At 49.0% G+C, this 5,609-nt stretch overlaps 1 pseudogene; it reads left to right on the top strand.

Annotated features, from left to right (window-relative positions):
- Positions 1 to 4,140: 4,140 nt before the first annotated feature.
- On the top strand, positions 4,141 to 5,065 carry LOC125554692 (annotated as a pseudogene).
- The last annotated feature ends 544 nt before the right edge of the window (positions 5,066 to 5,609 follow it).

Below are 5,609 nucleotides of genomic sequence, written 5' to 3'. Positions count from 1 at the left end.
ACTTGCCATGGCTTATAACAATGGCATGGCTTCATTTTTACCAGGGGCATTAGATTAAGAACAGCTAAATATTTGGTATAAGGGCATGGGACAGTGGGTGCACCAGCAGTCCAGCACCATGTACCTAAATAGGGGCATGAAGTGGTGATTCATAGTTTGTTGCCCCAAGAAACAAACATCCAAGAAACATATCTGGGTTGGTCCCATTTTTTCCACTCTAGACACCTACTCCTATGTGTGGATAGCAAATCTAGTCCTGGTCATACCACTGTGTTCAGCGTTACCCCTATATTTCCCTTTTCGACCAAGAGACCAGTTGGATGACCACTCTGTACTACTTTCACCCCCTTTCCTTCCTGTTTGTACCAAGTCTGATGTACTATGTTTGGTTCTAGGCCTAGTATTGCCATATTTTGCCACACATTTTTGCCAACCTTGCCTAAGTTTAGGGGCTATTTGGTTCTAGGCCTAGTATTGCCATATTGCGCCACACATTTTTGCCAACCTTGCCTAAGTTTAGTTTATCAAAATGAAAGCCAAAGTTGGCAAGCCTAAGGGAATCTTGCCACACTTTTTGTGTGTATGCCATGTGGGGCTCAAGTGTGGCTTGCCTAAGGTGCGACTCCATGAAGTAGCTTTACCTCTAACAATAGAAGAAAAAAATAGGTGACGTTGGACCATCCGATTGAGAGGGGCTGAGAGGTAGAAAATGATGCACATGCAGCGACGTAGCGAGCTAGGGAAGTAGAGCTAAGGGGGTTTCGAAGGAAGATATACCTGAATGTCGTCGGGATGTGGATAGGTGGGCGGCGGGAGGACGGATCCGCCCACACTAGGGCAACGGCGAAGGGATCGCAGGACCTCCCACACCGGTGCTCGGCCAGAGATAACGATGCGGCCGGCAGTGGGTCTCATCCCTCGCTGTCGACGACGGCCTAAACGCTGCCCCTCCTCCCCTTCACCGGCGGAGGGGAATACGTCCGGATCTGTAACCAGTGGTGAGGATAGAAAGACAGAGTTTTTTGAAGGGAGAAAGACAGTGTTACCACCCCTATCTTGTCTAGATATGGAGAGGATGAGAGTGTGTGAATAGAGCAACCCTAGCAACCAAGCGCGGAGGCTCCGCCTATATATATGTAGTGGGGTAGTTTTACTTTTTCACTCCATCAAAACAATCGTTTAAAATTGTGTACTACGTGCCAGGTCACCGTTTTTTAGTTGTTGATTGTTTTTTGAGATAGCTACCCGCTTGTTCCAAGTGGTGTTACGGTGTGCCAGGTCGCACTTTGTATCGTTCAAGTTTGGTACAAGTCCCTCCATTAAATGAACACCCACCTCCTCGTAAAAATTGTGAACAAGCCGACGGCTAAAATTATCGGAAACGTGGGTTGCCCCAACATGCATTATCATTTATATTTTCTACTCCCTCCATTCCAAAATATAAGTATTTTTTATTAGCCACACCTAAGACAAGAATTGTTTTTATTAGCAGTGAACCCCACATGTCATAGACACAAAAAGTGTGGCAAGATTCCCTTAGGCAAGCCAAAGTGTGTCTAACAATTTGAGAAACTCAAGTTAGGAAAGTGTGGCAGGTGTGGGAAAAATAATGTGGCAACATAAGACAAACATAGTCACAATCCAAACAGCCCCGTAATTTTTTGTGACATGCATGAAAATTTGGTTAGTTAAATTCATAGTCAAAATTTGGCAAGGTGCGTCAAATCAACACATGCAAGTATCAAAAGGTGCATGCATGCGTTGTACTCCCTCCATTTCCAAATATAAGTATTTTTAGAGATTGCAACAAGTGACTACATACGAAGCAAAATATGTCTACATGCATCCGTGTGTAGTAGTCCATTTGAAATGTGTAAAAAGACTTATATCGAGTGCAGTGCTTTGATGTGTCGCGTCAACTCGTACAAGACCGAGAAGTTTGATTACTAAAACGCCATCTCCCTCGCGGACTGAGCTCCGGTGCCTTAACTACACCTGCCTTTGGCTGCATGACAGGTGGGCCAACCACCTGTTGGGCCCACATATCATAGACGCAAAGGCAGGAGCGGTAAGTCAATGAAGCTGCGTCCCTCCCTCGCGCATGAGCGTGGTAGCTGGAAGGACTAGGAGGAGCTTTCGCTACACCCTTCTTGACGGCGGTGAACTTGCGGATGGAGTTGGCCATCATGTCGTCCATGCGAGAGGAGAAGCCGGCGTCGGTGAGGGCTACGACGCCGGCGGTCGCCGGCACCATCTAGAAACGCTGCGCGGTGCGGGGCCGCAAGCCAGCACCTTGGATGATTTGGCACAACCGACTGCCGCTCGCGACCATCGCCTCCATAGGTGCTTCTAGCTTCTGGTCACTCGGTCTTGGATTGGACTGAGCAGTGTTGCGCAGAGACTAAGGAGTAGATGGATTGGAGTGGTGGGGCGCCATTATATGAGAATCCAAACTCTGTTGCATTCACATCGTGCTGGCTCTATTCTGCTTCTCCAATTAATTCCCTCTGCATGTAGAGTAATTTGAGGATGCATCATTGACCGTTCAACGTCTCGAGAACCGCTACCCTCTCCCTCCTTGGCATTCAAGCACCTATGGAGGTGACTGCCGCTCGCGTCTATCGCGTGTTAGGAAACGTTCCCGTTGACGACGAGGTGCCTATGGTGACTTCATAAATTTCAAGATGATAGTACTTGTATACTCAATATTGTGCACCGCGACCAAGGACGAGAGGAAAACGATAGAACTACGTATTTATTTACGATGTAGATTCACTCATTTTGCTCCATATGTACTCCGTCTCGGTGTATTCTAGTCACTTGTTGAAATCTCTAGAAAGGCAAATTCTCCTTTCTGGTTTACAGGGCTATAATAGCAAGTACTCCCTCCGTCCGAAAATACTTTTCATCAAAATGGATAAAAAAGATGTATCTAGAACTAATATACATTTAGATACATCCCCTTTTATTCATTTTGATAACAAGTATTTCCGGACGGAGGGAGTACTACAATAGTGGGCTCACATAGCAATTTTGTCTCATGCAAGAGCCTGGCTATATGCGTGCTCCAAGGTTGGCAACTGCCACGTTCGGGTTGCACTTGGCTCTTCTCCTCTTCGAAAATAAGAACAATGATGTTACTACTACTGCTTCTACAGTATCGAATCAACTGCTGCATGTCCATCCACTGCAAGCGGGAGGGATAGCTTGTTGTAGTACTATAAGCAAAAGTCTGTCCTCGTCTGCGAGCCACCACGTGCATGGGCGAGGGACAAGGCGTTTAGTAGTAAAATCAAGCTTCTCCTCGTTGTACGAGTTGATGCGACACATCATAGCACTGGCCCCACATGGTTGCCTCTAAACTTGGCTGAAGGACCCGCAGTGTACAATACTCCATTTGCTGCAACCTCTAACATTTACCCCACCACAAATTAAAATATATATTCCTGTCTTTACCAGATGAGCTTGCAAACTAGAATCACCAGGATGACAGGTAGGGCCAGAAGATTATTTTAATCGAAAAATATAGGATGGAGCCGACCCCAACAATTTTTAGCTTACAGGCACGGTACACGCTATCCTAGACTACTCTACACATGAAACTGCCACACGAGCATCCGGGCTACGCTTGGCTCTTCGCCTCTTCGGGAGTACTACTGCAGTGGAGGAGTACTACAGTATGCTTCTGGCCATCTGACACCGATTGAACTATTGCATGTCCACCGCGTACGGGAGGGAGAGCGTGTAGCGAACAAAAGCTTCTCCTATTCCTGCCAGCCACCATGCTCATGGGCGAGGGAGGCACGCAGCTTCATTGACTTACTGCTCATGCCTTTGCGTCCATGATAGGTGGGCCCAACAGGTCGGTGGCCCACCTGTCATGCAGCCAAAGGCAGGTGCGGTTAAGGCGAGAGGGCGTTGTAGTAATCAAACTTCTCGGTCTTGTACGAGTTGACGCGACACATCAAAGCACTGCACTCGATATATTTCAATAATTTGCGTTACCGATGCATTAATTACAACACATGCATGCCGTGACTCTCCTTTCGATACTTGCATGTGTTGATTTAATGTACATTGAAGTAGTATGAATATGTGACGGTAAAGCTTTGTAATGCCCCGGCCCTAATAAAGCGAGAGATGGTTGTGCACGAGGAGGGCGAGATCATGCAGACGGAACAAGACCCGACGATGGAGCTCTCTATGGTCTCGATGGACCTCACCTTGCTCCACTGCCCCTTGTGCCTCCGCCCCTTGAAGCCTCCAGTGTATGAGGTTTGAATACACCTCGTCCGTTCGGCTGATCGAGCAAGGTGCAGGTTTCTTGATTGATGTGTTGTTCGATTGATTTGTGCAGTGCAAGGGAGGGCACCCGGCTTGCACGGACTGCCGCGTAGAGCGCCCCGGGAACCAGCAGTAGTGCCAGAAGTGCGAGCGTGGCGGTGGCTTCGACGTGCGGAACACGGCGATGGACGCTGTCCTCTCCTCGGTGAGGGTGGAGTGCCCGCACGAAGGCTGTGGGCTCTACGTCACTTACCACAAGCTCGCCGGTCACCAGAGCGTGTGTCCGCTCGCGCCTTGCAAATGCCCCATGCCCATCTGTGGCTACGAAGGCCCGCCGCCGGTGCTCTCCCACCACACCAGCACCATGCATCCCATGCCCGTACACAGGATCTAGTATGGCAAGGCGCTCCAGCTGCAAGTGCCACTGTCAGAGCCACGACTCTTGCAGTTCGTGGAGGAGGACGGTCGCGCATTTTTCTTGGTCGGCGGCGTGCTCGACATCGGCGCGCCTATCGCCGTGTCGGTCGTCTGCATCAAAGCGGGGGCGTCCCCACTGCCACACTACGTGGCCAAGCTGTGGGCGAATGTCCCGTCGGGGGAGCCCAAAGGCAGGACCGACGCAGTCAAGGTGGAAATGGAGGTGACAAGCAGCAGGGATCCCGGCGACGTCGTCGTGCAGGAGCTGACCTTCTTCACAGTTCCGCCCAAGCTGTTGGCCAGGGCTAAGTTGGTGTCCCTCCACATTCAGATTGACAAGCTCACGTCCAAAATGATTCTATAGTGCCTTCTATTTATCTTAGTAATATGCTAATATAGGGGTTAGCTCGGTCTACTTTAGCTTAAGAGATGGTGGGTATTGGTGGCAATGCAGCAATTACCTCGACATCAAATCAGCAGTGAAAGTAATTTCGAACAGTCGAATGGATATTTTGTGTCTGTTGGATATAAAGATCCTTTGGGTAAGAAGTAATAGCTTATATGCTTTTTTCGAAATGGAACAGCGATACTAGAATAATTTTTGTTGACATGCACTAATATTTTTGAAACGGACATCGGGCTGTAGCTAGAAGGGTGGTTGGGACGCGGCATCGGCCCATACCGCGGTGACCCCCGATTGGTACACACCGACTGTGGATTTTCTCCCTCGCCGATGTCGACCGCGTCTACGCAGAACATTGTTCCCTTCCCCAAGTTGCGGGATCAGGTCAGATATGTGACCAGCGGTGTGGCCACCGTCGTTCTATGCTTGTGAAGAGAGCAACCCAAGCAAGCAGGCTTGTAGCTTAGCCTACTGCTAGTGTATATATAGTGGTTTTATTTTTCTC

The sequence above is a fragment of the Triticum urartu genome, chromosome 4 (assembly GCF_003073215.2).
Source record: "Triticum urartu cultivar G1812 chromosome 4, Tu2.1, whole genome shotgun sequence".
Classification (NCBI taxonomy): Eukaryota; Viridiplantae; Streptophyta; class Magnoliopsida; order Poales; family Poaceae; genus Triticum; species Triticum urartu.
This window is presented reverse-complemented; position numbering and strand designations above follow the sequence as displayed.